Source organism: Triticum aestivum, chromosome 6D (genome assembly GCF_018294505.1).
Source record: "Triticum aestivum cultivar Chinese Spring chromosome 6D, IWGSC CS RefSeq v2.1, whole genome shotgun sequence".
In the NCBI taxonomy this organism is placed as follows: Eukaryota; Viridiplantae; Streptophyta; class Magnoliopsida; order Poales; family Poaceae; genus Triticum; species Triticum aestivum.
Window position 1 is genome coordinate 344,429,882 of NC_057811.1, and position 12,273 is coordinate 344,442,154.

Here is a 12,273-nt window from a genome sequence, read left to right on the forward strand (position 1 = left end):
CACTCGCTACATCGTCCTCGGACGCGTCATTCGCATCGTCGTCGTCTTCGCCGGCACCGTCGCCGTCGTCAACCACGTCGCCTTCGTCCGCGACGACCACCACCGCGTCGTCGTCGGAAGCAAAGTCTCTGACCAGCGCATCCACGTTGTCCTCCACCCACCGTGCCAGGTCGCCTCGGACGGCCTATGGTACGAGGGCCATGGCAGCGTCGAAGTCGAAGTCGGGAAAGGTGTTCCGGAGATGGCTGAAGACACGGGAGAAGGCACGCTCGAGCAGGCCCCGACTTCTCTCTTCCACGAGCTGGCGAGCCCTGTCAGACCGGGCTTCCAGGCGCATCACCACGTTGGTGAAGAAGATCAGGTGACTGGCGTAGTCATTCGAGTGGGGGTGTGGTGCATTCTCGTCGCAGATGAAGCCCAGGGTGGTATTAGCCCTATTCCGGAGGTCCTGAAGCATGGGGGCGTGCTCGCGCTCCAGCGTCCGCCGTTGAAGCACTTCCTCCCTGTTCTGTCACGCGACGGCCTCGGCATCATCAACCCGTTTTCGAAGCGAAAGCAGCTCGGCGCGGGCGGATTCCAAGTCCGCCTGCGCCATGACCAGGGCGGCAGCCGTGGCCTCCCCACGCCTCTCCGCCTCGTCTAGCCTGGGCCTAAGGGCGGCGGTCCTGCCCGCGGCCTCAGTCCCCGTGAGCTTGAACTGCAAGTCGCTCCGACCTTCAAGATCCACGCGAACCTCGGCCACCCGGCGGTCGACCTCCTCCTGCACCTTGGCCTCGCGAGCCCCAACGGCATCCTCTGCCTGGGCAACTTGGCATTCCCTCGTCTCCAACTGCTCGAGCTCGAGGCTGCGCTCCACGGCTTCCAGGGCCAATGCCTCCTCGCGCTTCCGGACCTCTTCTTCCTCGGTGGGCGTCCCCCTCAGTGACGCAAGGGCGACTCTGCGCGCCTCCACCTGCTGCTCGAGGGACGCACTCCAGGCCTGGAGCTCCCACGCGCGCTTCTCCGTAGCCTCGCGGCGGCGGTTGGCCTCGCGAGCCTCCTCCAAGGCTCGGGAGCGAGCCTCGCTGGAAACCTTGAGGGACGCCTCAGCCTTCGCATTGTCAAGATCACGCTGGTAGCGGCCCAGGTTGACGGCCACCCTCAGCTTGCGCCACTCCTCTGCCAGCCGAAGACCTTCAGCCTCAAGACACGAGTCGACACTCACGAGTTATTCACCAAGTCGGCTCATCGCGCCCAACGCCTCCTGGAAGAGCTCATGGCGAACGATGCTTCACCTGCGCTCAGACTCTAACGCACGGCCCACCTCGTCCTCCACCTCGGGGGCTGTAGGCGGGACATCAAGCGGCGCACGGCCTCTCGGCAGGGGGCTGGGGGCTGATGCTGCCCCGGGCGCCAGCCAGTCCTTGCGGGGGGCCCTAGCCAGTCGGGGCCCGCTGCTTGAAGGGGAACCGAAGACTAAAGCCAACCATCTACTGTCCATGACCGGAGGAGGGGTCCTGGGCACGCCCGCCAAGCTCCATGCCAAGTCATGGGGAGGAATGACAAGGCCGCAGGATCAGCGCGCCACGAAGGCAGGCGCGCCCCTTCAACCAACCCTGCTCCAGGGGCAGGAAGTGGACTCGGAGCGCTTAAGGCCAATGGGGGAGTCGAGGAAGGAGGAGGCCGTTTCTCAGGAGGCGCAGCAGCCTCAACGGAAGTAGCCCTGAAGAACTGACGTCAGGAGATGGAAACAACACACAAGAAGCGATAGCGGTACGGTACTTACACGTCAACGGTGATGTACTTCCTTCGCTTCAGCGGCCCGAAAATGTCGTTGCCTCTCGGGGATCCTTTCCTCTTGTGGAGCTCCTCGAAGTCCACGCAAAGTCGACCGAAGCGCTGGACGTGGTGGCCAGCGCGGGGCGAGGCCAAGGAAGGGCTTGGAGGGACAACTTTAGGGGTGCCCGGCTGCGGTGAATGGTCGGGCGCCATCTCACCCCGACTTCCCAAGGCTTCCGGGGCTTTGACCTTGGGGGCCGCATGCTGCGTCGACTCAGTGACCAATGCCCCAGGGGAGGAATCGCGAGCTCCCAAGGACGGCGCTCCAAGGTCCACATGCGGCATGTGCTCCTCAACACTTGGGCCACCGACCTCTGTTGGAGCTCGCCTCCCTGCACCCTCACTTGGGGCGAGCTCGGCACCGGTGGCGAGCAAGGGAACCACGTCGACGGGGTTCTCGCGGGGCCCCACCAGGACGATCGGGAGCAGCCCCCACTCATCAAAGGAGGGCATGCTCTCGGCAAATTCAGTGTTGTTCTCGCAGCGGTACAGCAGACAGCTCTTCCTGGGCATGTCGTCCGGCAGAGGAGCAGCCGTCAGGACCGCAAGCACCATTTGTCGCGTCTTAAGAGGAAGCCCTCCTCCTGAAACCTCATATGGTCTTGACTGTTGAGCAAGGCCCACATCAGGCGGGAATGGCGCTGAAGCGGAACAACTCGGCGCTTGACGAACTCCTTCACCACCATAGGCGCAGTCACGCCGCGGTCCTTCAACCTCCTCAGCCTAATCCAGACGGGAACGAGACGGGGACTCACGAGCCTCTGGTGGCCCCAACCGGAGTTGGAAACGGCAGGCCCTGGCGGAGCGCGGAGCAGAGGGCTGAGCACACCGGCGTCGACAAACACCCATCGTGTCCGAAACTCGCTCATAGATGAAGGAAGCTCAAAGTCGATCCCCGCGCCCGCTGTCGCGGCCATGGCCTGCAAGCTCACGCACCCCGAGCTCTGCCGAGGGTCAGTCAGATACAATGAGATGAAATGGCGGAAGAGGGCCAGCGAAGGAGCGATGCCCACCATGGCTTCGCACACAAAGGCGAAGACGGCGAGAAGAGTCACAGATTGAGGGTCAAGATGCAACATGTGGATCTGATAATGCTCGAGCACCGCGTTGAAGAAGGCGGAGAAGGGAGGAATCAGGCCAGCCCAAAGGGCATCAATGAAGATTGTGATCTCGGTGGCTGCCCGAGCGATGCGAGCGCGAGACGCAGGCCAAGCCACCGTCTCCCCCCACTAGTTGAAGCCGGAAGCGAGCATTGGGCGCACCTTGTCCATGGCCTCGTCGTTGAGCACCAAGGGTCGGGCGAGCGCAGGCTCGAAGGCCGGAGGCACACTTGGCGAAGGCAGGGGCTTCTTCCCCTTCTCTACTCGTTCTGGCGTCATGGCGATGAAGCAGGCAAGGCACAGATCAGATTGGGGGGAGGAGCAGAGTCTCGAGAAAGCAGAGAGATTGGGGAAGCCAGGCGTCGGTGATGGATGAATAACTGTGTAGGTCGCGGGGGGCGCATAGCCAGGCGGATGCAAAGGCAGCATGGGGAAGTGGAGACGCGTGCGTCCAATCAACCGCCACGCGTCGACTAGGGCCGCAGGCTTTTGGGGCCCGCGGTGCTTCGCGCTTGACCTTTGGCTTCGCCGCGAAGCCAAGCCCGAGCGCACCTTGGGCCCGGGGGCTACTGTTGGCGTTCTGGGAACGGGGGTCTCCAGACTTGCCTGCCTGCGGCCCACGGCGTGGCTGTGCTGCAGGCCTATACGGCCCATTTTCGTCAACAAGGCTTTCAAGACCCTCACGAGGGGCCAAGCCTCGCGAGGCGGACGACGCGAGACCTTCTCAGGAGCGGCCTCACCAGGCTACCTCGCGAGGAGCGGAGATATCAAGGCAGGGCAAACCTCGCGAGGCTCTCGTGATGTGAGCCATGACGATCAAGATCAGGCGGGCGCCAGGCGGGCGCCAGCGCGCGCAGCATCCTTGTTTCCTCTTTGCTCCTAAGGAGGCCAGCGCAGGCGCGGAGTATCGAGGCATCAGACAAAGGTTTCCATATCAGTGCAACAAGACCAAGACCAGCCGGACAGCAGAACGGGAGTCACCGTGGAGCCCGAGACGGCGTCACCACTAGAGCTTTCCGCAGGCGAAGACCGCTTTTGTCAGAATAAGCTGTACTAGCTGTCCCCTTTCAAATTGGCTGTTGTTGGCTCCCTTCCCGCTCAATATTTGGGGAGAGGACCAGGGCCTATATAAGTAGAACTAGCCACCACAATAGGAGGAGGCTTGATCTCATCTGATCGAGAGCCAATCCTTAGCCACACACCGAACACAAGAACACCCCAACCTCAGGAGGCTGTTCTTCCCCTTGTACTGTTCATCATCAGCCCAAGAGGCAATCCACCACCACCACACCGGAGTAGGGTATTACACCACAACGGTGGCCCGAACCAGTATAAATCTTGTGTCTTTGTGTTGCGAGTTCGTCGAGTTCGTCCGCGAGATCTTGGCGAGCTAGGGCGTAGATCGGTAGGGAGGAAATCTCCGCGCGCACCCCAGTGTTCGAACCTTGAGGGTTTTGCCGGAACCCGTGATCCGACAAACGTATCTATAATTTTTTATTTTTCCATGCTATGATATTATCAATCGTGGATGTTTTATATGCTATTTTATATGATTTTTGGGACTAACCTATTAACCTAGAGCCCAGTGCCAGTTTATGTTTTTTCCTTGTTTTTGAGTATCGCAGAAAAGGAATACCAAACGGAGTCCAATTGACGTGCCAATTTTTGATGATTTTTTATGGGCCAAAAGAAGCCCCCGAGTAAAAGAGTTGGGCCAGAAGAGTCCCGGGCTGTCCATGAGGGTGGGGGGCACGCCCTACCCCCCTGGGCGTGGGCCCCTATCTCGTGGACGACTCGGAGACCCCCCCGTGACGTGAGACGTACGCCAAAAATTCCTATAAATACAGAAACCTCCAGAAAATAACATAGATTGGGATTTCCGCCGCCGCAAGCCTCTGTATCCACCAAAAACCAATTGGGGCCCTATTTCGGCACCCTGCCGGAGTGGGGATCCCTCACCAGTGGCCGTCTTCATCATCCCGGCGCTCTCCATGACGAGGAGGGAGTAGTTCACCCTCGGGGCTGAGGGTATGTACCAGTAGCTATGTGTTTTATCTCTCTCTCTCTCTCTCTCGTGTTCTTGATTCGGCACGATCTTGATGTGTCGCGAGCTTTGCTATTACAGTTGGATCTTATGATGTTCCTCCCCCTCTACTCTCTTGTAATGGATTGAGTTTTCCCTTTGAAGTTAGCTTATCAGATTGAGTCTTTAAGGATTTGAGAACACTTGATGTATGTCTTGCGTGGGATACCTGTGGTGACAATGGGGTATTCTATTGATCCACTTGACGTATGTTTTGGTGATCAACTTGCGGGTTCCGTGACCTTGGGAATCTATGCATAGGGGTTGGCACAAGTTTTCGTCTTGACTCTCCGGTAGAAGCTTTGGGGCACTCTTTGAGGTACTTTGTGTTGGTTTGAATAGATGAATCTGAGATTGTGTGATGCATATCGTATAATCATACCCACGGATACTTGTAGTGACATTGGAGTATCTAGGTGACATTATGGTTTTGGTTGATTTGTGTCTTAAGGTGTTATTGTAGTACGAACTCTATGATAGATCGAATGGAAATAATAACTTCGTGTTATTTTACTACGGACTCTTGAATAGATCGATCAGAAAGGATAACTTTGAGGTGGTTTCGTACCCTACCATAATCTCTTCGTTTGTTCTCCGCTATTAGTGACTTTTGAGTGACTCTTTGTTGCATGTTGAGGGATGGTTATATGATCCAATTATGTTATTATTGTTGAGAGAACTTGCACTAGTGAAAGTATGAACCCTAGGCCTTGTTTCAATGCATTGCAATACCATTTATGCTCACTTTTATTATTAGTTACCTTGCTGTTTTTATATTTTCATATTACAAAAACCTATATCTACCAGCCATATTGCACTTGTATCACCATCTCTTCGCCGAACTAGTGCACCTATACAATTTACCATTGTATTGGGTGTGTTGGGGACACAAGAGACTCTTTGTTATTTGGTTGCAGGGTTGTTTGAGAGAGACCATCTTCATCCTACACCTCCCACGGATTGATAAACCTTAGGTCATTGACTTGAGGGAAATTTGCTATTGTCCTACAAACCTCTGCACTTAGGGGCCCAACAACGTCTACAAGAAGAAGGTTGCGTAGTAGACATCAAGCAGTTTCTGGCGCCGTTGCCGGGGAGGTTAGTGCTTGAAGGTATATCTTTAGATCTTGCAATAGAATCTTTTAGTTTCTTGTTTTATCACTAGTTTAGTTTATAAAAGAAAACTACAAAAAATGGAATTAAGGTTGCCTCATATGCTTCATCTTTTTAATGTCTTTCGTGAAAATGATGGAAAGGAAAATTGTGCTCAAGTGCTAGAAGAAGAATGCATTAGAATGTTTGGCACTAAATCTTTGTATGATGAGAATGATTGCAATGTTGTTAGTATGAATTCTTTGAATACCCATGATGCTAATGATATGCAAAGCCACAAGCTTGGAGATGCTATGTTTGATGAAGATGATATATTGTGTCCCCCAAGTTTTGATGAGCAAATTTATGATGATGATAGCATGCCTCCTATTTATGATGATTATATTGATGAAAGTGGGTCTAGAAGAGTGTCAACTTTAGGAAGTAATGATCCCACTATTTTGGAGGGTGTTGAATCTTATTGTGATAATTATGAAAGTGGATTTGGAGAGGTCATGACTTTATTTAGTGACGAATCCACTATTTCGGAAGAGGTTCCAATTGATTATGAGAATAAAGTTGCTATCTATGATGATTATTGTGATGAATTGAATGCTATTAGGAATAATGATAACCACGAAACTTGTCATCACGATTTTAGTTTTCAATTGGATTATGCCTCACATGATAATTATTTTGTTGAGTTTGCTCCCACTATTATTCATGAGAAGAAATTTGCTTATGTGGAGAGTAATAAAAATTCTTTGCTTGTAGATCATGAAAAGAATGCTTTATGTGATGGTTATATTGTTGAATTTATTCATGATGCTACTAAAAATTATTATGAGGGAGGAATATATGCTTGTAGGAATTGCAATAAGATCAAGTTTCCTCTCTATGTGCTTAAAATCTTGAAGTTATGCTTTGCTTTCCTATGCTAGTTGATTCTTGTTCCCATAAATTGTTTGCTCACAAAATCTCTATGCATAGGAAGTGGTTAGACTTAAATGTGATCATATTCTTCATGATGCTCCCTTTATGTTTCAATTCTTATCTTTTATGTGAGCATCATTGAAATCATCATGCCTAGCTAGGGGCGTTAAACGATAGCGCTTGTTGGGAGGCAACCCAATTTTATTTTTGTTCTTTGATTTTGCTCCTGTTTATTAATAAATAATTCATCTAGACTCTTTTTAGATGTGGTTTATATTTTAATTAGTGTTTGTGCCAAGTAGAACCTTTGGGAAGACTTGGGTGAAGTCTTTGCGATCTTGCTGTAAAAAACAGAAACTTTTGCGCTCACGAGATTAGCTGCCATTTTTTACTGGAGAGTGATTTAAAGTTGATTCTTTTTTCGGATGATTAATAGACACATTCCTCAGGTCCACCAATTTATTTCGGAATTTTTGGAGGTACATAAGTATTCGAATGATACAGATTGCTACAGACTGTTCTGTTTTTGGCAGATTCTGTTTTCGTTATGTTGTTTTCTTATTTTGATGAATCTATGAGTAGTATCGGAGGGCATGAACCATAGAGAAGTTGGAATACAGTAGATATTACAACAATATGAATTTATAATGAGTTTACAACAGTACCTAAGTGGTGATTTATTTTCTTATACTAACGGAGCTTATGAGTTTTCTGTTGAGTTTTCTGTTGTGAAGTTTTCAAGTTTTGGGTAAAGATTCGATGGACTATGGAATAAGGAGTGGCAAGAGCCTAAGCTTGGGGATGCCCAGGGCACCCCAAGGTAATATTCAAGGACAACCAAGAGCCTAAGCTTGGGGATGCCCTGGATGGCATCCCCTCTTTCGTCTTCGTTCATCGGTAACATTACTTGGAGCTATATTTTATTCACTACATGATATGTGTTTTGCTTGGAGGGTCATTTTATTTTCTTTTGTTTTTCTTGCTGTTTGAATAAAATACCAAGATCTGAAATTCTTAAATGTTAGAGAGTCTTCACATAGTTACATAATTATTCAACTACTCATTGATCTTCACTTATATCTTTTGGAGTAGTTTGTCATTTGCTCTAGTGCTTCACTTATATCTTCTTAGAGCATGGCGGTAGTTTTATTTTGAAGAAATAGATGAAATCTCATGCATCACTTATATTATTTTGAGAGTCTTTTAGAACAGCATGGTAATTTGCTTTGGTTATAAAATTAGTCCTAATATGATGGGCATCCAAGATGGGTATAATAAAAACTTTCATATAGAGTGCATTGAATACTATGAGAAGTTTGATACTTGATGATTGTTTTGAGATATGAAGATGGTGATATTAGAGTCGTGCTACTTGAGTAATTGTGATATTGAGAAATACTTGTGTTGAGGTTTGCAAGTCCCGTAGCATGCACGTATGTTAACCGTTGTGTGAATAATTTGAAGCATGATGTGTTTCTTTGATTGCCTTCCTTATGAGTGGCGGTCGGGGACGAGCGACGGTCTTTTCCTACCAATCTATCCCCCTAGGAGCATGCGCGTAGTGCTTGGTTTTGATGACTTGTAGATTTTTGCAATAAGTATGTGAGTTCTTTATGACTAATGTTGAGTCCATGGATTATACGCACTCTCACCTTTCCATCATTGCTAGCCTCTTCGGTTCCGTGCATTGCCCTTTCTCACCTTGAGAGTTGGTGCAAACTTCGCCGGTGCATCCAAGCCCCGTGATATGATACGCTCTATCACACATAAACCTCCTTATATCTTCCTCAAAACAGCCACCATACCTACCTATTATGGCATTTCCATAGCCATTCCGAGATATATTGCCATGCAACTTTCCACCGTTCCATTAATTATGACACGCTTCATTATTATCATATTTCCTTGCATGATCATGTAGTTGACATCGTATTTGAGGCAAAGCCACCGTTCATAATTTTTCATACATGTCACTCTTGATTCATTCCCGGTACACCGCCGGAGGCACGCACATAGAGTCATATTTTGTTCTAGTATCGAGCTGTAATCATTGAGTTGTAAATAAATAGAAGTGTGATGATCATCATTAATAGAGCATTGTCCCATAAAAAGGCCAAAAAAAGAGAAATGCCAAATAAAAAAAGGAAAGGCCAAATAGAAAATATAAAGAAGGGACAATGCTACTATCCTTTTTCCAAACTTGTGTTTCAAAGTAGCACCATGATCTTCATGATAGAGTCTCTTATATTGTCACTTTCATATACTAGTGGGAATTTGTCATTATAGAACTTGGCTTGTATATTCCAACAATGAGCTTCCTCAAATGCCCTAGGTCTTCGTGAGCAAGCAAGTTGGATGCACACCCACTTAGTTTCTTTTGTTGAGCTTTCATACATTTATAGCTCTAGTGCATCCGTTGCATGGCAATCCCTACTCCTCGCATTGACATCAATTGATGGGCATCTCCATAGCTCGTTGATTAGCCACGTCAATGTGAGCCTTTCTCCTTTTTTGTCTTCTCCACACATCCCCCATCATCATATTCTATTCCAACCATAGTGCTATGTCCATGGCTCACGCTCATGTATTGCGTGAAAGTTGAAAAAGTTTGAGAATACTAAAGTATGAAACAATTGCTTGGCTTGTCATCGGGGTTGTGCATGATGAGAGCATTTTGTGGACGAAAATGAAGCATGGCCAAACTATATGATTTTGTAGGGATGAGCTTTCTTTGGCCATGTTATTTTGATAAGACATAATTGCTTGGTTAGTATGCTTGAAGTATTATTATTTTTATGTCAATATTATACTTTTGTCTTGAATATTATGGATCTGAATATTCTTGTCACAATAAATAAGATTACATTGATAAATATGTTAGGTAGCATTCCACATCAAAAATTCAGTTTTTATCATTTACCTACTTGAGGACGAGCTGGAATTAAGCTTGGGGATGCTTGATACATCTCCAACGTATCTATAATTTTTGATTGTTCCATGCTATTATATTATCAATCGTGGATGTTTTATATGCATTTATATGCTATTTTATATGATTTTTGGGACTAACCTATTAACCTAGAGCCAAGTGCTAGTTTCTGTTTTTTCCTTGTTTTTGAGTATCGCAGAAAAGGAATACCAAACGGAGTCCAATTGACGTGCCAATTTTTGATGATTTTTTATGGACCAAAAGAAGCCCCTGGAGTAAAAGAGTTGGGCCAGAAGAGTCTCGGGCTGTCCACGAGGGTGGGGGTCGCGCCCTACCCCCTGGGCGTGGGCCCCTATCTCGTGGATGACTCGGAGACCCCCCTAACGTGAGACCTACACCAAAAATTCCTATAAATACAGAAACCTCCAGAAAATAACCTAGATCGGGAGTTCCGCCGACGCAAGCCTCTGTAGCAACCAAAAACTAATCGGGACCCTGTTTCAGCACCCTGCCAGAGGGGGGATCCCTCACCGGTGGCCATCTTCATCATCCCGGCGCTCTCCATGACGAGGAGGGAGTAGTTCACCCTCGGGGCTGAGGGTATGTACCAGTAGCTATGTGTTTGATCTCTCTCTCTCTCGTGTTCTTGATTCACCACGATCTTGATGTATTGCGATCTTTGCTATTATAGTTGGATCTTATGATGTTTCTCCCCCTCTACTCTATTGTAATGGATTGAGTTTTCCTTTTGAAGTTATCTTATCAGATTGAGTCTTTAAGTATTTGAGAACACTTGATGTATGTCTTGCGTGGGATACCTGTGGTGACAATGGGGTATTCTATTGATCCACTTGATGTATGTTTTGGTGATCAACTTGCGGGTTCCGTGACCTTGGGAATCTATGCATAGGGGTTGGCACAAGTTTTCGTCTTGACTCTCCGGTAGAAGCTTTGGGGCACTCTTTGAAGTACTTTGTGTTGGTTTGAATAGATGAATCTGAGATTGTGTGATGCATATCGTATAATCATGCCCACGGATACTTGTGGTGACATTGGAGTATCTAGGTGACATTAGGGTTTCGGTTGATTTGTGTCTTAAGGTGTTATTCTAGTACGAACTCTATGATAGATCGAACGGAAAGAATAACTTCGTGTTATTTTACTACGGACTCTTGAATAGATCGATCAGAAAGGATGACTTTGAGGTGGTTTCGTACCCTACCATAATCTCTTCCTTTGTTCTCCGCTATTATTGACTTTGGAGTGACTCTTTGTTGCATGTTGAGGGATAGTTATATGATCCAATTATGTTATTATTGTTGAGAGAACTTGCACTAGTGAAAGTATGAACCCTAGGCCTTGTTTCAACGCATTGCAATACCGTTTGTGCTCACTTTTATTATTAGTTACCTTGCTGTTTTTATATTTTCAGATTACAAAAACCTATATCTACCATCCATATTGCACTTGTATCACCATCTCTTCGCCGAACTAGTGCACCTATACAATTTACCATTGTATTGGGTGTGTTGGGGACACAAGAGACTCTTTGTTATTTGGTTGCAGGGTTGTTTGAGAGAGGCCATCTTCATCCTACACCTCCCACGGATTGATAAACCTTAGGTCATCCACTTGAGGGAAATTTGCTACTGTCCTACAAACCTCTACACTTGGAGGCCCAACAACGTCTACAAGAAGAAGGTTGCGTAGTAGACATCAGCGGTTCACAATATTGAGCACTCCTATATGACTAGCCGCTCTATCAACAGGCGGGACATCAAAGGATCCGGGCCCGCGTGCCATCCACCAAATCACAGCGAGGTGCTATAGTCGAGACTCACCGGTCACCCCGGTGTGGCCGTCATGACCCATCATATCACAAAACCCACCTTTACCAGAAGTGGTAAAGTGGCCTCGAAATGGCCTCGAAGTTGGACTGGACGAAGCAACCATCATTTCACTGAAACGCTCGTTGAAGCCCTTTCTCCCCTTCAGAGATCGATTCCCATGCCACTGTCTGTGCTATGGTCATTGCCCGAGAGATTGATGACGAGAAATAGTTGGTCGCGCTAATCCTTCAGGGTAGTTTGCATTGCCCTGTGTTTAAGTACCAGAACAATGCGTGTTATCAAACCATCTTAGGGCTAGTGCATTATCTTGTGTGGGCCGTACTTGCTACTGTTGTTTGATAGTGAATCATGCGAACCCTCTCCGAGTTATGGAAACAGATGTATCCTCACCAGCTTTTGATGTAATATATCGCATGCTTAGATGTAAGTTCAAACTGTTTATCATATCAGCAGGGCTCTTTGATGATT